We start from the raw sequence: 23,799 nt of genomic DNA, 5'->3' as shown, positions 1-23,799 counted from the left end.
TTATATTTCACAATAATAACTGAAATGGCGGAACTGTAACTCATAACATTTTTGGAAATTTCCTCTGTAACTACTTGTTTAAATCATACTTTGAAAGATATTTTCTTTTTGTATATATGTTACATTTCACAATAAGGAAATAACTGAAACTGTGGAACTGTAGCCCATAACATTCTTTGAAATTTGCTTTCTAACTACTTGTTAACTTGCACTTGGAAAGTTTCACTTCTGTGTATATATGTTATACTCTACAATAAAAAATATGATTCAAAAAAGTGAAGGTAGAGCTTCTGTTTCCAAAAAGACGGTAGACTGGGCCATGGACATCCTGCCACCACCAAACACCTAAAAATGCTGGATAAAACACGGGTCCTTTCAAATGCACCATCGCATTCACAGAAAAGTAAAAAGAATCACTTGGGGCCCTGCATTCTGGAGAGGGTATTAGTTTTCTATTGCTGCCACAGCGTTGCCACAAACTTGGCTTAACACAATGCACACATATTCTCTTACGATTCTGGGGGACAGGGGTCTGAGATGGGGCTCCCTGAGCCTTGTTCTGTTCTGGCGGTTCTAAGGGAGAATGCTTCCAGAGTGTTTTCAGCTTCCTAGAGGCCACCCACATTCCCCAGATCATGGCCTCCTTCCTTCACCTTCAAAGCCAGCAACATTGCCTCTCTCTCTAACAATTCTTCCATAATTGTCCTCCCTCTGACTCTCCTCTGTCTCCCTCTTCTATTTTTTTTTAAATTATGGTTATATATATGTGTGTGTATATATATATATACACACACACTCAGAATTTCCCATTTTAACTATTTTAAGTGTACAATTCAGTGGAATTAATTATTCCCCATTTTAACTATTTTTAAACGTACAATTCAGTGGTATTAATTACATTCACAATGTTGTGCTACCATCACCGCCATCCAAGACCAAGACTTTTTCATGACCCCCAGAAACTATTTCTATTAGACAAAAACTCCCCCATTTCTTCCCCCACCCCACCCACCCCAGCCCCTGGTAGACTCTAATCTATTTTCTGTCACTATGAATTCGTTTATTCTAGGTATTTTGTATTTTTTGTTGGCTTATTTCACTCAACATAATGATTTCAAGGTTCATCCATGTTGCAGCATGTGTCAGAACTTCAGTCCTTTTATAGCTGAGTAATATTCCCTTGTGTGGATATACCACATTTTGCTTGTCCATTCATTTGTTGATGAACATGGGTTTTTTTCCACTTTGGGGTTACTGTGAAAAATGATGCAAAGAACATTGGATGTGCCAGTTTGAATGTATTATGTCCCCCAAAACACCATTAGCTTTGATGCAATCTTGTGTGGGCAGATGTATCATTGTTGATTAGATTGTAATTCTTTGAGTGTTTCCATGGAGATGCACCCCACCCAACTGTGGGTGATGACTCTGATTGGATAATTTCCATGAAGGTGTTACCCCACCCATTCAGGGTGGGTCTAAATTAAATCACTGGAGCCATATAAATGAGCTGACAAACAGAAGGAACTCAGTGCAGCTGTGAGTGACATTTTGAAGAGGAGCTATAGCCAAGAGGGACACTTTGAAGAATGCACAGAAGCTGAGAGAATAGCTGCAGATGAGAGACTGTTTGAAGACAGCCATTGAAAGCAGACTTTTGCTCCAGAGAAGCTAAGAAAGGACAAATACCCCAAGAGCAACTAAGAGTGACATTTTTGAGGAACTGCAGCCTAGAGAGGAACATCCTGGGAGAAAGCCATTTTGAAACCACAACTTTGGAGCAGACGCCAGCCACGTGCCTTCCCAGCTAACAGGTTTTCCGGACACCATTGACCATCCTCCAGTGAAGGTACCTGATTGTTGATGACTTACTTTAGACACTTTATGGCCTTAAGACTGTAACTGTGTAACCAAATAAACCCCCTTTATAAAAGCCAATCCATCTCTGGTGTTTTGCATCCTGGCAGCTTCAGCAAACCAGAACATTGGAGTACAAGTATCTGTTCAAATCCCTGTGGTCAATTTTTGGGGGTATATACTTTGAACTGGAATAGCCAAGTCAATGGTAGTTCTATGTTTAACTTTTTGAGGAGCTCACAAACTTTTCCACAGCAGCTACACCGTATTACATTCCCACCAACAACATACAAGGGTTCAAATTTCTCCACATCCTTCAAAACATGTTATTGTCTATCTTTTTTATTATAGCCATCCTAGTAGGTGGGAACTGATACCTCATTGTGGCTTTGATTTGCATTTCCCTGATGACTAATGATGTTGAGCATCTTTTCATGTGCTTATTGGCCATTTGTATGTCTTCTTTGGAGAAATGTCTATTCAGAGTCTCTGCCCATTTTTAAATTGGGCTGTCTTTCTGTTGTTCAGTTGTAGCAGTTCTTTATAGTTCTGGACATGAAACCCTTATTAGATATATGATTTGCAACCATTTTTCTCACTGTGTAGGTTATCTTTTCACTTTCTTTAAAGTGCACTTGATGCCCCAAAGTTTTTATTTTGATGACGTCCAGTTTATCTGCTTTTGCTTTTGTTGCTCATCCACTTTTAAGGAACCATGTGCTTACAATGGGCCCACTCAGATGATCTAAAATCATCTTCCTATCTTAACATCAATTCCATCTGCAACCTTAACTCCCCTTCACCATGCATCAGAACATATTCACAGGCTCCAGGGGCTAGGATGTTGTGCCAGTTTGAATGTATTGTGTCCCCCAAATGCCATTATCTTTGATGTAGTCTTGTGGGGCAGACGTTTTGGTGCTGATTAGATTTGCTTGGAATGTGCCCCACCCAGCTGTGGGTGATGACTCTGATGAGATATTCCCATGGAGGCATGGCCCCACCCATTCAGGGTGGGCCTTGATCTGTGGAGCCATATAAATGAGCTGACTCAAAGAGAAGGAACTCAGTGCAGCTGTGAGTGATGTTTTGAAGAGGAGCAAGCTTGCTAGAGAGGAATGTCCTGGGAGAAAGTCATTTTGAAACCAGAACTTTGGAGCAGATGCTAGCCACGTGCCTTCCCAGCTAACAGAGGTTGTCCGGACACCATTGGCCATCCTCCAGTGAAGGTACCCAATTACTGATGTGTTACCTTGGACACTTTATGGCCTTAAGACTGTAACTGTGTAGCCAAATAAACCCCCTTTTTATAAAAGCCAATCCGTCTCTGGTGTTTTGCATTCTGCAGCATTAGCAAACAAGAACAGATGTGGAGAGAGGAGAGAGGGTTAGGTTGGGGAGAGGGAGGCATTGTTCTGCCCAACAGAGTCAGGAGACTGAAAACCAAAGAAGTAGGTGAGGCTAACACTTTGCCTGACTTGGGTGGGGAGGTTAGCAGTTTCCAAAGGGTTTAGGTTTCACTGATCATGAAAGCAAGAGTTATGGCTTGGGGCACAAGTGAGGGGTGACAGAATGGAGGCCCCAAAAAGCCAGGACCTACCAAGGGCTACACTTTCAGAGAAGAAGCAAAATCTATCCTCCAGCAAAAAAACTGGCTAAAATGGAGCTTGTCTGTCTCAAATTGTTCTCTGGATTAAAAACAAAATGTTCACATGAGAATACATAGGTACCAGCCCACACTCAGGTATTATCCAGAAATCCCACTCTGCAGAAATAATAAAAATATTAATAATAAAACAATAGTGATTTAAAACTGTTAATGCCCTTGAGGTGTCTGAAGCAAAGACAAAGCTTCCTTGAGGAGCACACATTCAACCTGGGCCACCAACAGGGATTCAGAATCCAAAACCACAAAGCAAGTGAGGAGCAAGCCACTTTGAGCAAGTCTCAAGAAACAAGGAGCCATAGAATTAGGCTCCTAAGAAATTCAAGTAATAAAACAATCAGATTCGGGTTACAAAATTAGTGAGTTTAAAGTTATTTTAAAAGTCTGAAAAGATCAAACCATGATAAAGGGGTAAGATATTAAATTAACAGCAATGTTTGAAAATGAACCAAATGGAGTATATAGAAATGAAAACAATGGTTATGCAATTGAAGAACTCAACAGACATGCTTAATAGCAGATAAAACAGCTGAAGAGATCGATAGTGAATTGGAAAATAAGTCTGAAGAAATTCCCAGAATACCACACAAAGGAGATAAAAAGATGGAAATTTTGAAAGAAAAAGAAACCCAGAAGGCAGAATGAGAAGATCTAGCTTATGTTTTATAGACACTCCTGGAGGAGAGAATGATGAGAAGGAAGAGAGGCAATATGTAAAAAATTAATGGCAGAGAATTTTCCATAATTGATGGACATAAATCTCCCAATGCAGAGGGTATAATAAGCTGTATATTTATCTTATGTTCAGAACTCCAGGAGCAAAGGCAAGGACAGCCAGACATAATAGATAAATTGCCCACGGAGGAAGAATAGACTGACCTCAGACATCTCCATAACAAAAACCAAAGCCTAAAGACAACAGAATATCTTCAAAGTGCTGAGAGAAAATAACCACCAATCAAGAGGCTTTCTCTCAAAGAAATTATTCAAGAATAAGGGTAACCTCTAGATCTAACTACAAATAAATGAAAAAAAGGGGGGACAGAAGAATGTGCTAAATCATAGCATAGGGATCAGCAGTATTCAGATCATGGGAAATTCCATAGGACAACAACTTGGAATTGTTGTCCTTGCCATTGGCAAGGAAAGAATGGCAAGGAAAGAATTTTTAATGGGGGAGGAAGAAAGGGAGAACCTTAAATGATACCTAAGAATCAAATCAGAATGCCTTGGGGGGTGGGACAAGATGGCAGAAAGGTGAGGTGTGGAATTTAGTTACTCCTCTAGGGCAGCTGGTAAATAACCAGGAACTGTATGGAACAGCAGTTTCAGGGACTTCTGTGACCAGCATGCATCATACACCAGTCTGGAATGGATGGAACAGCTGAGATGACAGAGAAGAACTGTAAGTTTCCCTGGCCAGGGGACTGGTGCCCTTCCCCAACAGACATGGCAGTCTGTCTTGGAGCTGGTTCCCTGAAGGGAGGAAAAAAAAAACAATCTGTGCTAGGAGCAAGGAGGGGGGCTCAATCAGGCCCCAATTGCAGAATTAATTAACAAATTCAGACTGCTGAATAAAATCTCCAAGCACAGATAAACCAAGAGGGCATGAAAGGAAGCAGGAAGATTCAGTCCAGCAGAGAGGAGGCAGGCTGACAACAACAACAAAAAGAACAGAGACTTTTGGAGTTGGAGGTGTTCAGAATACTGGAAAAGGACCAGGCTCCAAGAAAAAGGGGCACATAGAAACAGGTACCAATTCTGGCCCTTGCTTCCAAACCCAAGGAGCTGGGGTCCAGCACTGAAAAGGGGTTTCATTTATTCTTCTTCTTTTCTTTTCTTTCTCTCTGACTCTTTTTCTACTTTTCAATAGCCTATCAGAGCTGCTGGAAAGCTCAGGCTCCAGCACTGCCCTGGGCAAGGGTGGAACTAAAGCTGTCTGAGAGTAAATATTCAGGTGAAAGAGATAATGGCCTAAAGAGTGTATCTTTAAATTATAGTCTATACTGGACTGACAAAACTTGGGGACTGGGGAAAAACCTTGAAAAGGGATTCCTTTTTTTTAAATAACTATTCTAAGTAGCTCATTACAGAAAGCCTCAGATATTTGCAATTGACAGCTGGACCCAGGCAAGGGCAGAGCTAAGACAGGTCTGAGCAACAAAGCAATTTAAGCCTAGGTGGGGAGATGATACCCTAAAGTACATAACATCTCCAAAACAAAGGGGATAGGGCCCAGCTCAAGTGATGGCCCTTACTTAGAGAACTCAGACCCTAGGGACTGGATAACAGAAATGGCTTGAGTCAGCCATGCCCCTGGCAAGGACAGGGTCTGCTGAGAATTAAAGGCACAGCACCTATTTACACTGGTGGGCAGCTGTGGGCTAAGTGCCACCTGCTGGACAGGATAAGAAAAGCACAGGATCTAGAGGCTTCACAGGGGAGTCTGACAACCTGTGGGGTCTCATTCTCAGGGAAACATGATATGGAGTACACCCTCCTCCTGAGACATGGGCCTGTCTGGACTGGGAAAATCTGACTGGGGTCGATCACATCCAGGGAGAGCCTCTCACAAAAAGGTTACATAAAGGCAGGGGAAGAACAAGAAAAACAGGAGCTAAAAAATTCTGAACTAAACAGAAGCTATGTTAGAGGTATAGAATAAGTTGAACTGAATGCCAAAGAACAGATAAAGAAGAACGACAACCAAGAAGAAAACCCTAAGAAAAAGAGTGAAAATGAGCTCCAGAATAAACTAATCAAGAAAATTATATGCCTAAACAGCTAAAAATAATGAGCCATACTAGGAAACATGAAAATATGTACCAGCCTAAGGAACAAACTACCACTTCAACTGTGATACAGGAATTGAAACAACTAATTAAAGATGTTCAAACAAATCTCCTAAATCAAATCAACAAGCTGAAGGAAAATGTGGCAAAAGAGTTGAAGGACATAAAGAAGACACTGGACGACCACAAAGAACAATTCATAAGCTTGAAAAACAAATGGCAGAAATTAAGGGAATGAAAGGCACAATAGAAGAGATGAAAAACACAATGGAGACATACAACAGTGGATTTAAACAGGCAGAAGAAATGATCCGTGAACTGGAAGACTGAACTTCTGAAATCATACACGCAAAAGAAGAGATAGAGAAAAGAATGGAAAAATACAAGCAGGGTTTTTAGGGAACTGAATGACAACATGAAGCACATGAATATACATGATATGGGTGTCCCAGAAGAAGAAGAGAAGGGAAAAGGGGCAAAAAGAATAATAGAAGAAATAATCACTGAAAATTTCCCAAGTCTTATGAAAGACATAAAATTACAGATTCAAGAAGCACAGTGTACCCCAAACAGAATAGATCCTAATAGACCTACTCCAAGACACTTACTGATAAGATTTTCCAATGGCAACGACAAAGAGAGAATTCTGAAAGCAGCAAGAGAAAAGTGATTCATCACATACAAGGGAAGCTCAGTAAGCCTATATATATGGATTTCCCCACAGAAAACATGGAGGTGAAAAGGCAGTGGTATGATATAGTAACAATACTGAAAGAGAAACTGCCCACTAAGAATTCTATATCTAGCAAAACTGTTCTTCAAAAATAAGGGAGAGATTAAAATATTTTCAGACAAACAGACACTGAGAGAGTTTGTAAATAAGAGACCTGCACTACAAGAAATACTAAAGGGAGTGCTACAGGCTAATAGGAAAAGACAGGAGAGATAGGTTTGGATAAGAGTGCAGAAACGAAGACTACCAGAAAGGAGACAAGGAGAGAGAGAAAAAATAAGATATGACATATAAAATCCAAAAGACAAAATGGTAGAAGAAAGTATTCTTCCTACATTAATAACACTAAATGTTAATGGATAAAATTCCCCAATAAAAAGACAGACTGGCAAAATATATTTAAAAACAGGACCCATCATTATGCTGTCTACAAGAAACTCACTTTAGGCACAAGGACAAAAATAGGTTGACAGTGAAAGGTTGGAAAAAGATATTTCATGCAAACAACCAGAAAAAAGCAGGAGTAGCTATGTTAATATCTGACAAATTAAACTTCAAATGTAAAACAATTAAAAGAGAAAAGAAGGAAACTATGTATTAATAAAAGGGACAATTCATCAAGAAGACATAACAAACATAAATACTTAAGCACTGAGCCAGAGTGCCCCAAAAATACATGAGGCAAATACTGACATCACTGAAGGGAGAAGCAGATACCACTAAAATAATAGTTAGAGACTTCAATACACTGCTCTCATCAATGGGTAGAACATCTAGACAGAGGATCCATAAGGAAACAGAAACATTGAATTGTATGATAAATGAACTAGACTTGACAGATATTTATAGAACACTGCACCCCACAACAGCAGGATACACATTTTTCTCAAGTGCTCATGGAACATTCTCTAGGATAGGCCACAAAGCAAGTTGATCACAAAGTAATTCTCAACAAATTTTAAAACATTGATATTATACAAAACACTCTCAGATCATAATAGAATGGAGATCAATAACAGGCAGAAGGTCATAAAATTCACAAATATATGGAGGCCAAACAACACACTCTTAAACAACCAGTGGGTAAAAGAAGGAATTGCACAAGAAATTAATAAATACCTTGAGGCAAATGAAAATGAAAACACAACATAGCAAAACTGATGGGATGTAGCAAAGGTGGTGCTGAGAGGGAAATTTATTGCCCTAAATGTCTATATTAAAAGAGAAGAAAGAGTAAAAATTGAGGAATTAACTGTTCATCTGCAGGAACTAGGGAAAGAACAGCAAACTAACCCCAAAGAGAACAGAAGGAAAGAAAAAACAAAGACTACAGCAGAAATAAATGAAATTGATAAAAGGAAAATAGACAGAATCAGCAAAACCAGAAGCTAGTTCCTTGAGAAAATCAATAAAATCAACGGACCCTTAGCTAGGCTAACAAGAGAGAGAGAGACAAGATAGAGAGAAGTGGGGGGGGGGGCACAGACACAAATAAATAAAAACAGAAATGGGAAAGGGGACATAATTACTGACCCCACAGAAATAAAGAAGATAATGAGAGGATACTACAAGCAACTGTATGCTAATAACTAGACAACTAAGATGAAATGGACAACTTCCTAGGAAAGCATGAACAACCAACATGGACTCGAGAAGAAATAGATGACCTCAACAAATGAATCCCAAGTAAAAAGATTGAGTCAGTCATCAAAAAACTTCCAGAAAAGAAAAGCCCAGGACCAGATGGCTTCACATGTGAATTCTACCAAGCATGCAAGAAAGAATTAGTACAAATCTTGCTCAAACTCTTCAAAAATATTGAAGAGGAGGGAAACTACCCAACTCATTCTATGAAGCCAACATCATCTTAATATCAAAATCAGACAAAGATACTATAAAAAAGGAAAATTATAGACTAATCATTTTAATGAATATAGATGCAAAAATCCTTAACAAAATGTTTGCAAATTGAATCCAGCAGCACGTTAAAAGAATTATACACCATGACCAAGTGGGGTTTATTCCAGGTGTGAAAGGCTGGTTCAACACAAGAAAAATCAATTAATGTAAAAGACCACATCAATAAATCAAAGCAGAAGAACCACAGGATCATCTTGATCAATGTAGAAAAGGCATTTGACAAAATTCAACATCCTTTCTTGATGAAAACACTCAAAAGGATAGGAATAGAAGGGAACTTTATGAGTATGATAGAGGCAAAACATGAAAAACCCACAGCTAACATCATACTCAATGAGGAAAGACTGAAAGCTTTCCCTCTAAGATCGGGAACAAGACAGGGATGCCCACCATCAACATTGTTATTCAACATTATGCGTGAAGTTCTTGCAAGAGCAATTAGTAAGAAAAACAAATAAAAGTTATCCAAATTGGAGAGAAAGAAGTAAAACTTTCACTGTATGCAGATGACATGATCCTATATGTAGAAAATCCAGAAAAATCTACAGCAAAGCTACTAGAGCTAATCAATGAATACAGCAAAGTGGCAAGGTACAAGATCGACACACAAAAATCAGTAGTGTTCATATACGCAAGTAATGAGCAAGAGGAGAAGGAACTCAAGAAAAAAATTCCACTTACAATAGCAACCAAAAGAATCAAGTATTTAGCAATAAACTTAACCAAGGCCACGAAAGACAGAAAACTACAAGAAATTGTTAAAGGAAATCAAACAGGACTTAAAAAAATGGAAGAACACACGAGGTTCATGGATTTGAAGACTAAAAATAGTTAAGATGTCAATTCTACCTAAACTGATTCCTAGATTCAATGCAATACCAATTAAAATCTCAATGACTGATCATTGGGAGAACCTAAGATGGTGGCTGGGAGAGACAAGGCAAAAAAACACCTCCATGAAAAGTACTAGATAAAAGCCAGAAAGTGACCCAGAACACCAGTTCCAGTGATGCACCAGCTGGACAAGTTCTGCTAAATCCACAGAGACCGTGCACTTTGTGAAACTGGGAGTCTGTGTTCTGAAATGACAGAGGCCCTAGAAGGTCATGGCTTGGAAGAGGAACCCAATCAGAAATCCCAGGGACCACATGCCAATACCAAGGACTTGTGGGTCAGCAGCAGAGACAATCTGTGGCGAGACTGAAATGAAGGTTTAGACTCTTGCAACAGCCTTAAATCTCCAGGAACACCTGGGAGGTTTGATTATTAAAGCTGACCTCACTCCCTAACCACTCAGACACACGCCCCACCAATTGGACCCCACAAGAATCAGACCCCCACACACCACAAAGACAAAGTTGGGGAGAACTGACTTGAGGGGAATAGGTTAGTCACAGACACCATCTGCGGGTTAGTTAGAGAAAGTGTACGCCACCAAGCTGTAGATCTGACAAATCAGAGATTAGTCTTTGAATAATCCTAGATATCCTAAAAGAACCCTATCAAGAAAAGCAAATGCCAAGAGGCCAAAACAACAGAAAATTTTAAAGCATATGAAAAAACCAGATGATATGGATAAATGCAAACCCAAACACCCAAATCAAAAGTTCAGAAGAGACACAGTACTTGAAGCAATTAATCAAAGAACTAAAGACAAACAATGAGAGCATGGCAGAAGATATAAAGGACTTGAAGAAGGGCATGGCACAGGATATAAAGGACATGAAGAAGACCTTAGAAGAGCATAAAAAAGAAGTTGCAAGAGTAAATTAAAAAAATAGATTATCTTAAGGAAATAAAAGAAACTGTTGACCAAATTAAAAAGATTCTGGATACTCATAGTAGAAGACTAGAGGAAGCTGAACAATGAATCAGCGACCTCAAGGACGGCAGAACGGAAAGTGAAAGAACAAAAGAAAGAATGGGGGAAAAAATTGAAAAAATAGAAATGGACCTCAGGGATATGATAGATAAAATAAAACATCCAAATATAAGACTCATTGGTGTCCCAGAAGGGAGAGAAGGGTAAAGGTCTAGAAAGAGTATTCAAAGAAATTGTTGGGGAAAACTTCCCAAACATTCTACACAATACAAATACACAAAGCATAAATGCCCAGCAAACTCCAAACAGAATAAATCCAAATAAACCCACTCCAAGACACATTCTGATCAGACTGTCAAATACTGAAGAGAAGGAGTAAGTTCTGAAAGCAGCAAGAGAAAAGCAATTCACCACATACAAAGGAAACAACATAAGACTAATAGTGACTACTCAGCAGCCACCATGGAAGTGAGAAAGCAGTGGTATGACATATTTAAAATTCTGAGAGAGAAAAATTGCAAACCAAGAATTCTTTATCCAGCAAAGCTCCCCATCAAATTTTAGGGAGAGCTTAAATTTTTCACAAACAAATGCTGAGAGATTTTGCTAATAAAAGACCTGCCCTACCTCAAATACTAAAGGGAGCCCTACCAACAGAGAAACAAAGAAAGGAGAGGGAGATATAAAGAAAGGTTCTGTACTAAAGAGATTAAATATTGGTTCATTAAAGAACAATAAGGGAGAGAGGGAAAAAATATATCTGACAAACATAAACTAAAGGATAGGATGGCTGATTCAAGAAATGCCTTCACAGTAATAACACTGAATGTAAATGGATTAAACTCCCCAATTAAAAGATATAGATTGGCAAAATGGATCAAAAAAATGAACCATCAATATGTTGCATACAAGAGACTCATCTTAGACACAGGGACACAAAGAAATTGAAAGTGAAAGGATGGAAAAAATATTTCATGCAAGCTACAGCCAAAAGAAAGCAGGAGTAGCAATATTAATCTCAGATAAGTAGACTTTAAATGCAAGGATGTTATGAGAGACAAAGAAGGCCACTACATACTAATTAAAGGGGCAATTCAACAAGAAGAAATAACAATCATAAATGTGTATGCACCCAATCATGGTGCCACAAAATACATGAGACAAACACTGGCAAAACTAAAGGAAGCAATGGATGTTTCCACAATAATTGTGGGAGACTTCAACACATCACTCTCTCCTATAGATAGATCAATATATAGAAGACCAATAAGGAAATTGAAAACCTAAACAATCTGGTAAATGAATTTGATTTAACAGACATATATAGAACATTACATCCCAAATCACCAGGATACACATTCTTCTCTAGTGATCACGGAACTTTCTCCAGGATGGCCCATACACTGGGACAAAACACAAGCCTCAATAAATTTAAAAGAAAAATGAAATTATTCAAAGCACATTCTTTGACCACAGTGTAATACAATTAGAAGTCAATAACTATCAGAGACTTAGAAAATTCACAAACACCTGGAGGTTAAACAACATACTCCTAAAATAAATGGTTTATAATGTAGAATGCAGGGGAACTAGTGACAGAGAGCAATTAATGAAGGGGGAACGATAACCCAATAAAAACAGATAAGCTATCGTAGGTAAATTTAACGTTCTGGGAATGCCCAGGAATGACTATTGTTTGTTAATTTCTGATGGGTATGGTAGGAACAAGTTCACAGAAATGTTGCTATATTAGGTTATTTTCTTGGGGTAGAGTAGGAACATATTGGAAGTAAAGTAGTTATTTTAGGTTGGTTGTCTTTTTCTTACTCCCTTGTTATGGTTTGTTTGAAATGTTTTTTTTTTATTGTATATCTTTTTTCAATTTTTTTATATAGTTAATTTTAAAAAAAGAGTTAATTAAAATAAAAAAAAATGAAAAAAGTATGCAGAGCCCTCTTGAGGAGCTGGTGGAGAATGCAGGGGTGTTGGGCTTCCCCACCTCTGTTGTTGATGTGCTCACGGACATAGGGGACTGGTGGTTTGATGGGCTCAGCCCTCTGCCACGGAACTAGCCCTTGGCAAGATTGTTGCTGCAAAGGAGAGGCTAGGCCTGCCTATAATTGTGCCTAAGAGCCTCCTCCCGAATGCCTCTTTGTTGCTCAGATGTGGCCCTCTCTCTCTAGCTAAGCCAACTTGGCAGGTGAAATCACTGCCCTCCCCCCTACATGGGATCTGACACCCAGGGAAGTGAATCTCCCTGGCAATGTGGAATATGACTTCTGGGGAGGAATCCAGACCCAGCATCATGGGATGGAGAACATCTTCTTGACCAAAAGGGGGATGTGAAAGGAAATGAAATAAGTTTCAGTGGCAGAGAGATTCCAAAAGGAGCCGAGAGGTCACTCTGGTGGGCACTCTTACGCACAATATAGACAACCCTTTTTAGGTTCTAATGAGTTGGAATAGCTATCAGTAAATACCTGAAACTATCAAACTACAACCCAGAACCCATGAATCTTGTAGATGATTGTATAAAAATGTAGCTTATGAGGGGTGACAATGTGATTGGGAAAGCCATATGGACCACACTCCCCTTTGTCCAGTTTATGGATGGAGGAGTAGAAAAATGGGGGAGGGGAGAGAAAAAAAAAACAAAGGAAGGCACCCAGTGTTCTTCTTCACTTTGGTTTTTATTCATATTGTTTTTGTGTGTGTGGTAATGAAAATGTCAAAAATTAATTTTGGTGATCAATGCACAACTATATAATGATACTATAAACAATTAAATGTACCCTTTGTTTTGTATGACTGCATGGTATGTGAATATATCTCAATAAAAATGAATTTTAAAAAAAATCTCAATGACTTACTTTGCAGGAATAGCAAAACCAATAACAAAATTTATTTGGAAGGTCAGGGTGCCCTAAATAGCAAAAAATACCTTGAGAAAGAGGAACAAAGTGGGAAGTCTCACACTATCTGACTTTAAAGCATACTACAAAGCAACAGTGGTCAAAACAGCATGGTAATGGCATAAAGATAGATATACTGACCAATGGAATCAAATTGAGTGTTCAGAAATAGACCCTCACATCTACAGACAATGGATCTTTGATAAGGCAGTCAAGCCAACAAAGCTGGGACAGAGCAGCCTCATCAATAAATGGTGTTTGGAGAACTGGATATCCATATCCAAAAGAATGAAAGAGGACTCCTATCTCATACCTTATACAAAAATTAACTCAAAATGGATCAAAGACCTAAACATTAGTGCTAAGACCATAAGACTCTTAGAAGAAAATGTAGGGAAATATCTTAAAGATCTTGTGATAGGAGGTGGTTTCCTAGACCTTATACCCACAGCACGAGCAATGAAAGATAAATTAGATCTCCTCAAAATTGAACATGTCTATGCATCAAAGGACTTTGTCAGAAAAGTAAAAAGGCAGCCTATTCAATGGGAGAAAATATTTGGAAACCACATATCAGATAAGGGTTTAATATCCAGAATATATAACGAGATCCTACAACTCAACACAGAAAGACAAACAACCCAATTTAAAAAATGGGGAAAAGACATGGACAGACATTTTTCTGAAGAGGAAATACAAATGGGACAAAAACACATGAAAAAATGCTCAACTTCACTGGCTATTAGGGAAATGCAAATCAAAACCACAATGAGATATCATCTCACACCTACTAGAATGGCCATTATCAATAAAACAGAAAATTACGAATGCTGGAGAGGATGTGGGGAAAGAGGCACACTTATTCACTGTTGGTGGGAATGTAGAATGATGCAACCACTCTGGAAGGCAGTGTGGTGGTTCGTCAGGAAGCTAAGTATAGAATTGCCATATGATCCAACAATTCCATTACTAGATATATACTCAGAGGAACTGAAAGCTAAGATACAAATGGACATTTTTAAACCAATGTTTATAGCAGCATTATTCCCGATAGCCAAAAGATGGAAGCAGCCCAAACATCCATCAACGGACGAGTGGATAAACAAACTGTGGTATATACATATGATGGAATATTACACAGCTGTAAGACAGAACAAAGACATGGAACATATAACAATGTCTATGAAGCTTGAGGACATTATGTTGAGTGAAGTTAGCCAGAAACAAAAGGACAAGTACTGTATGGTCTCACTAATATGATCTAACATTAATGAACAAACTTTGAGAGTTAAAGCTGAGAACACAGGTTAACAGGAGATAGAGGGTAGAGATCAGGCATTCGATGCTCAAGGAGTATAGAATATTCAACAGGATTGATTGTATAGATCCAGAAATGGATAGCACAATACTGTGTGATGGTAGCACAATACTGTAAGTACACTGAACAAAGATGTCTGTGAGTAAAGTTGAAAGAGGAGGGTTAGAGGCATGTATGACACCAGAAGGAAAGATAGACGTAAAGACTGGGATTGTATAACTTAGTGAAACCTAGAGTGGTCAGTGATGGTGACAAAATGTTCAAATATAAGAATGTTTTTACATGTGGGAGAACAAATGAATGTCAACCTTGCAAGGTGTTGAAAAAGGGATGATATTGGGGAAAAAATATAATCAATGCAAACTGGTGTCTATGGTTAACAGTGACATTGTAATATGCTTCCATTAAATGTACAAAGGCAATATACCAAAGCTAAATGTATATGAAAGGGGGATGTAAGGGAGGGGTGTGGGATTCTTGGTAGTGGTGGTGTTGTCTGACCTTATTACTGTATTCTATTTTTTCTTTTATCCTTTTTATTATTATTGTATTGTATTGTATTTTTTCTTTTATCTTTTTTTTATTTTCTTTAAATTTTTTTGGGGTAATGAATATGTTCAAGTGCTGATTGTGGTGATGAATGACAACTATATGATGATATGATGAACAATTGATAGCACACTGTGGATGACTGTATAGCACATGAATATACCTCTATAAAATTGAAGGGAAAAATATAAACAGAGGGATACAAGTTCCGGAGAAATGTGGAAAGAGGGATGTACCTATTTACTGCTGGTGGAGAAGTAGAATGGTGTAGACTATCTGGAGCACAGTGTGGTGGTTCCACAAGAAGCTAAGTATATGGGTGCCATAAAGTCCTGCAACCTTATTATGGGGTATATACTTGGAAGATCTGAGAGCAGGGACATGAATGGACATTTGCACACTGGTGTTTATGGAGGCAGGATTCATGATTTGCAATGGATGGAGGTGGCCTAAGGGTACATCGACTGATGAACAGAATGGTGAACTCTGGTATATGCATACAGTAGAATACTGAGCAGCTGCAAGAAGGAATGAAGTTTTGAGACACGCAGCTAGGCAAATGGATCTTGAGTACAGCATTCTGAGTGAAGTACACCAGAAACAAAAAGACAAACATTATAACGCCTCACTAATATGGACTAACTATAATGTGTAAACTCTGAGAACTGAATCTTAGAGCACAGCTTATCAGGGAAATGATTATTGTAATGGTCCCTAGATTGCAAGCTCTTACATCTAGCAGTCACATCTATTACTGAGTTGTAATGGCTATCTCCAAATTCAGAAATGCTGAGCTCTTTGTGTATAACCTGGTCATTCCCTGGAACTTTGGGTGTCTGTGTGACACCTGAAACTCAGAGCTAGAGCTCAGCAACTATAATTGTCACTATTATCTCATAGAGCAACTGTTAAAAAACTTGAAAGAGTTCAGACTTCAATTAGAGATATGAATGAAGCAGATCTGGTTAGGACTAAGGCAAATCAGGCCAAAGGATAAAGGACAATACTGACTGTATTTTAAAACTTCAACTTCTGTGTGAGACCAAGGGAAGAGATGTTTATTTGAGGCAGGATCTACATTTTTCTGTAGTACACTAAATTTAACTTGTATGGTCAATTTATTCAAATACCATATTCAAACACCTGAGGAACTGGGGGGAAATGTGGAAATGTTGGACCCCACTTGGGTTATTACTGACATTCTCACAAACATGGAGGACTACCAATTTAGTAGCCCAAGATCTTGATCTTGCAGCTTGCCCTTATGAATCTTGTTACTGCAAAGTAGAGGCTAAGCCTACTTAGAATTGTGCCTAAGAGTCTCCCCCGTAGAATCTCTTTGTTGCTCAGATGTGGCCCTCTTTCTCTGTAAGTCCACTCGGCAGGTAAGCTCACTGCCCTAACCCCTATGTGGGACCTGACTCCCAGGGGTGTAAATCTCCCTGGCAACCTGGGACGTGACCCCCAGGGATGAACCTGTACCTGGCATCATGGGATTGAGAAAGTCTTCTTGACCAAAAAGGGGAAGCAAAAGGAAACAAAATAAAGTTTCATTGGCTGAGAGATTTCAAATGGAGTTGAGAGGCCACTCTGGAGTTTATTCTTATGTACTATATACAGATAACCCTTTTCAGCTTTTAGTGTATTGGAATAGCTAGAAGGAAATACCTGAAACTATTGAACTGCAGCCCAGTAGCCTTGATTCTTGAAGATGATTGTATAACTATTAGCTTACATGGTGTGACCATGTGATTGTGAAAGCCTTGTGGCTCACACTCCCTTTATCCAGTGTATGGACAGATGAGTAGAAAAATGGGGACAAAAATTAAATGAAAAAATAGGGTAGGATGGGGGGGTGGGTCTTCAGGTGTTCTTTTTTACTTTTATTTTTATTCTTATTTTTATTTTGGGGGGGAGTAAGGAAAATGTTCAAAAATTTATTGTGGTGATGAAAGCACAACTATATGATGGTGCTGTGAACAACTGATTGTACACTGTGGATGATTGTACAGTATGTGAATATATCTCAATGAAAGTGAATTTAAAAAAAGAATCATATCAATTTCAATGAATTGATTCAAACAAATTATTTTTTAATGATCTTAATGGGACAATTGAAAATTTTATCACTTACTGGATAGTTGATAATAAGTAATCATTGCTAAATTTGCAGGTGTCATTATGATATTGTGTTTATTTTTTAAAAGAATCCTTATGTTCTTGGGAAATACACTGAACAATTGACAAATGAAATGGTGTGGTGTGTAGTGGTTGCTTCAAAATAATGCATTGGGTAGAGGGATAGATGAAGCCAGATTGGCTATGAATTGATCATTGTTGAGGTTGAATGATGGATGTTGGTTCATCATTCTATTTTTTGTGTATGTTTGATATTTTCCATGATAAAAGTATAGTAATATTATTAATTATTATTAATAAATAATATTAATAATAGTTTAAATAAAATCAAATGTCAATTGAAAAGTCTTCATCCAAGCATAAGAATAGATTCTACCATATTAATATAATGAAATACTACAGCGTGTTAATATTACAGCATAGAGCTATATGTAACAACATGAATACAGCACTTAAAACAATGTTGAGAGGAAAAAGCAGGTGTGGAGTGATCCAACTTGATAGCAATTATTTTAAAAATGAAAGCATGAAAAAAATGAGCATGTAATAAAGACATTTTCAGGCAAAAACTGGGAGAGTTTACCACCAACAGATCCTTATTGATAGAACTTGTAAGTGATGTACCTCGGGACAAAATTAATTAAAACCAGAAGGAATCTGAGATTCAAGAAATAGATGGCAAAGATACAGGTAAATATATGGATAATATAAGTGAATATTTACTGTATAAAACAATAATTATTATAATGAATTATAAGGAGGATAGAAAAAGTGAAATTAAAATACTGGACAACATAAAAATATACGAATGAAAGAGTGTGGTCAGAGTAAAAACCTGCTGAAGGCCTTGCATTTCAAGAAGAAAGTAGAGATACAGCTTAATTTTTTACTTTGTTCAGTATGTGTGTTAAAATTTTAAAAGTAATTATTAAAGGAGTAGAAACAGAATGTATAACTTCCAAGTCATTAGAGAGGAGGAAAGAAAATAAAACTTGATCAAGTCAAAAAGAAAGCAGGAAAGGTGAATCAAAAATAAAATGGATAAATAAAAAGTACAAAATAAAATGGTAGAAATAAATCCAGATGTATCAGTGATCCCAATAAAGGTTAAGAGTGAAAAAACTGTGGTCACCAAGTTGGATTTTTAAAAACTCCAGCTTCACTCTGTTTACAAGAGACATACTTAAAACATAAGAACACAGAAAGGTTGAAAGCAAACGAACTAGGGAAGGTGAAGAAAGTAAAATAATGGAAATAGAAAGGCCAGGCAAATGACATTAAGCTAGAATAGCTAAATTAGTGTCAGATGAAAACGGACTTAAAGGCAGAGAGTAAAGAGTCACTACATCATGATAAGTGGAGAAGCTCACCAGAAAGGCAAAGCAATACTTTACCTGGATGCACCTGATAACATGACCTCAAGATATATTAAGCAAATCTTGAGAGTGGAAATTTTCCATGTGCCATTCTCAATAATTAATATCCAAATAATGGTGTGTAGCTATTTTCGAAAACACAATATCAATCTTGACATAATAGGCAGAGGTTGAACCTGGCTCTGATAATTAGGGAATTACGTTCTTCACAAGCATACATGGTGTGATGGTTGGGTTCATGCGTCAACTTGGCCAGGTGATGGTGCCCAGGTATCTGGCCAAGCAAGCACTGGCCTATCTGTTACTGCAAGGACACTTGTGACTGGTTAATAAACCAGAAGGCTGGTTTACTAAAGCATCAGTTGATTGCATCTGTGGCTGATTACCTCAAGAAGGGAGTGACTGCCACAATGAGATGATTCAATCAGCTGGATTTAACTCTATCAGTTGAAAACTTTTCAGAAAGGGAGAAGAGAGAGAACTTTCACTTCTGCAGCCAGCCAGTGTCTCCTGGGGAGTTCATCGAAGACCCTCATCAGAGTGCCAGCTCGCTGCCTGCCCTGTGGAATCTGGACTCACGCATCCCCACAGTTGTGCGAGACACTTTCATAAAATCTCATATTTACAGATATCTCCTATTGGTTCTGCAGGCAGCCCCGGCCAGCAGGAGCTGGGGGGTGGGTGAGAAGATTCCTGGATTTCCCACAATCTTTTCTCTGTAGAAAACAGCCAATGCTGGCAACAAAAAGGATGGGAGAGAGAAGGAGGGCCCAGAGGTGAGGAGGATGGGCCCAGGGCTCCCTAACACACAAAATCCAGCTGTCCCATGAACTAGGCTGTTTTTGGAGAAGTGACAAACATAAATACACAGACACAACTACATGCACCAGCAGAGGCAACTACGCTAGGAGAGGAACACACGGAGAGGAGACGGCTTCCACCAAGGGTGGATGCAGGATAGGCGAGCCACATGGAGGGGGTCAGGTGGGGGAGTTTTAGATTCTGCCCAAGAAGGGAGCTTGGAGGGGCTGTGGGACCCAGGCAGAATACCTGAGGGCTGAGTCGGGGCTCATAAGAAACCAACTCAGGGACATGCACTGCTCATTTCTTGGGACATAGAGTTGGAAGGTCACTGCTGGGGAAAACCCCAGAAAAGAACCCCAAAAGAGGTCCTTGGTCATATTTGCCAAGATGAAAGGGCACTGATGCCAGAGCTGCATGGAATCATTCAAGGAACACCTTTTCTGCCCCCTACCTCTCCTTCCAACCCACCAGTTCCAAACCCAGAGGCACCAAAGAGATCCTGGTTGGAAAGGGGCAGGGCAACAAGGCAGGAAACTAGAAAAGAGGCCGACTGTGCCCCTTCCCCTCTCAGGCTTGCATCCAGAAGTGGGCCTGGACAGGAAGTGAGAGGCTTGACTTGAAGTGAAGATCTGAGACTCTGTTTACACCAGGCAGGATATTTTCATTATTAAATACGAGTGTTGCAGAGGCTAAAAGTAACCGGGGAATGTTTTCTTTTCCAGGAATAACCTAAAATGTATGGGAATGGTGGCCATTCTGATGTAGGGAAGAGCTACGTCCTGTGAGCTGAGTGTCATGTGAACTATAAACAGTCCACAGAACAGGCTGACAGGGCAGCAGTGAGAAGGGTGGGTTGTTTTAGTTTGCACCAGGCACATGCTGCCTGGCAACTGGTGATGCCTGGCCAGTGGGTTTTGCTGGCCCAGCATTCCTCACTCCTTTTGGTCACAGCATGTGTCAATCACAGTCTCGGCCAATCAGATGCATCCTCGAGATACAACATGCCAACCAGGCCAGGGGCAGGTGGCTGCCCACAGATTCTGCAGGAAGATGTGCTTTCTGATGCTGGGCTGTTCAGCTTTTCCTCCAGTTGGTGAAGGACCCAGCATCCCTCTTGAAGTAGGTGGACCACCCTGTCTCTGTTGCTTGCACTCCTGCCATCCTGGTGGGCCTGTCTTGGCCGTGAGGGGGAGTACAGGTCAACAGCTGCTGGGCACTTGCCCGTGCAAGGTCCGAATTATCACCCTGGAGCTCTGTACCATGGCTATATCTCAGATCTGGCCAGGTTGCTGATCCCTTTATTTTCCCAGCACATATTTTTTTTAAATGAGATTGAAAACCTTCAGGCAAAGAGTCCAGTCTGCAGGCCTCACCACTCTCTATCATCCTACACCCAGTTGTTTTGCACAGCTCAGCTACCTACTTGGTTTGCAGTGCCTGACCCTGCTCCTGCTTCCCTTCCTGATAGCTCGGGATTTGTCCAATGCACCTCTCCCAGCTGGACTTAGGAGCTCCAAGGCTAGGTGAAGCCCTAGTCTTATGGGTCACCCAAGTTCTAACACAACAGTTGTATTTCAGTGCAGGAAATCAATATTCCTGACGACAGCTCTGGAAAGAGAAGGTGTGTCTCCTTGCAGAGCCTAATTTATACTCAGTGTGGCTGGTTTTAAATAATCATAAAATACAAATGAACTAGGAGATGATTAACCAGTCAAGCCTTTTGTTTTTCAAAATCACTTTTTATTATGAAAAGGCTCACCCATACCCCAAGTGCAGAGAACAGTACAAGCCCCCCATGTACCCATCACCCAGCTGCAACGATTTCCAACATTTGGCCAATCTTGGTTTATCTCTTCCTCCCTGACCACCTCCCCACATACACAGTAACCACCACCACCATCACCCCCCAGCAAGCTGGTTATTTTAAAGCAAATCCAAGACATCACAACATTTCATCCATAAACATTATAGCATTTACATCATTAAGAGATATTGCCAAGGGATAAGAGCTCTGTCTCTCTTTTTTAGCATAGGAACTCCCCTTACTGCACCAAAATATCAACAAATATTCATCCTGATTATCTCTTAAAGTAGTTTATCTAGATCTGGATTCCAAGTCCAGACATTGGCTTTGGTTGATATGTCCCTTAAATCTCCCGTAATCTCTACCAGTTGCCCCTTCCTCTTTTTTGTTCTTTTTCTTGTCACTTATTTGTTGAAAAAGCTGAGTTATTTATCCTGTAGATGTCCCTCTACTCTGGATTTTGCTGACTGCCTCTCTATAGGAGCTTAATGTGTCCCTCTGTACTCTCTATTTCTTGTAAACCGGTAGTGGATCGAGAGACATACCCGATTCAATTGCCATTTCTTTGGCAAAAAGACTTCATACCTGGTGCTGTGTCACTGTGATCAGGAGCGGCCTGAGGTCTGGTGGCCTCTCAATTTGTGTGGAGACGGAGCAGGAGGTTCAGGCATTGCCATGTGGTCAGCACCTCAGCTGTCCACCCGCTCCCTGATTTCATTAGGGTCACGTGAATGCAAGGCAAATATGAGGGAATTCGGAGTTGCTCAGTCACAATATTTTTTAAACTTCAGTCTCCAACAGAATAAAAATTTATCTAGTTTATACAAATTAACATATATCCTGCCACTTCCGAGTCACTCAACCTTTCCTATTTACCTGTTCATTTTTCTGCAGCATTCGTGCCCAAGTATTCTGTTGTCACCCACAGATCTCAGCACTGTCGTATGCTTTAACACAAACGCGTGGGGAATGGATGTCACTGCTACTTTATTTTAGGATTATTACTAAAGGGAAAAAAAGATTTATGGTATATATTAGTAGGAAAGTGATTTTTGAATAAGGATTGTGTAAAAAGAATTCTGGAATTGGAAACAAAAAAAATTGGAATACATTTCAGAATGAAGGAAAGAAAATTATGAAACTACAGTTTTTGTTATTACTATCAGCAAGCGTACGAAAGGCCCCAGAAGCCAGCACAGCTGCACAGACAGGCCTGAGTGCCCCGGACATCCCCTTCGAGATGACACCAACAGCTAGACCACATTTCCAGTTTAGATATTTAAAAATAACACTATGAAGATAAAAATTTTATTTTCTATATAGCACGACTGATGATTCACTTAGTTGTCCTTAAAATTAAAATGCCCTAAAGTTACACTGTTCTCCGTAAAGCTGGTTTAATTCATTTCTCTCAAATGAAGCAGGCAATGATATTTTCCATAGATTTTCAGTTCTTATATAGCTGCGTAGTATATAGAGTTGGGTAGGAAACTTGATTGCTCTTGATTTCACCAGCTTTATTTTTTGTTCATTCTTTCAAGTAAAAATATTTGACCCCCTGAAGAGCTATGATTAGAGAAGCAAGCGCTAGTTTTGGAGAGAGAATTAGAATATAGTCCTTCTAATTTTGAGTCCTTCTACAGGATCTGACTCTGGGACTCAAGATAAAAATGTTACCTCTTATGTCTCCCTCCATAATTACAGTATAACAGATGCATTCTGATGTTCCCTCTCAAAATTAGAAATGATAAATGGAAATCGCCTCCTAACATGCAGTCCTGAAGCCTGTACCAGAGGGCATACATTCAAAAACTAAATGTGTAAGTAAACCAACATTTACTCGCACAAGGGATAGGATTCTACCAGTAATTAAATATTGAGTACAGCACAAGTGCAAGACAACACCCACGGCCTGAGAATTCAGTTCCACTGGTTTTTATAAACAGCTGTTGCTGCCAAAGAAAAGGCAACTTCTGGAATGCAAAAATAAAATAAAAGTCATTTGACATTACTTTGTAATGTGTGATTTACAAATCTCCCAGGACCCGAGAAGCCTGCCTATAACAAAGACAGCCTCTGAAAGTGAGGGTTTTCTCCCTCCCCAGTG

This window comes from Choloepus didactylus, chromosome 9 (genome assembly GCF_015220235.1).
Source record: "Choloepus didactylus isolate mChoDid1 chromosome 9, mChoDid1.pri, whole genome shotgun sequence".
Classification (NCBI taxonomy): Eukaryota; Metazoa; Chordata; class Mammalia; order Pilosa; family Megalonychidae; genus Choloepus; species Choloepus didactylus.
This window is presented reverse-complemented; position numbering follows the sequence as displayed.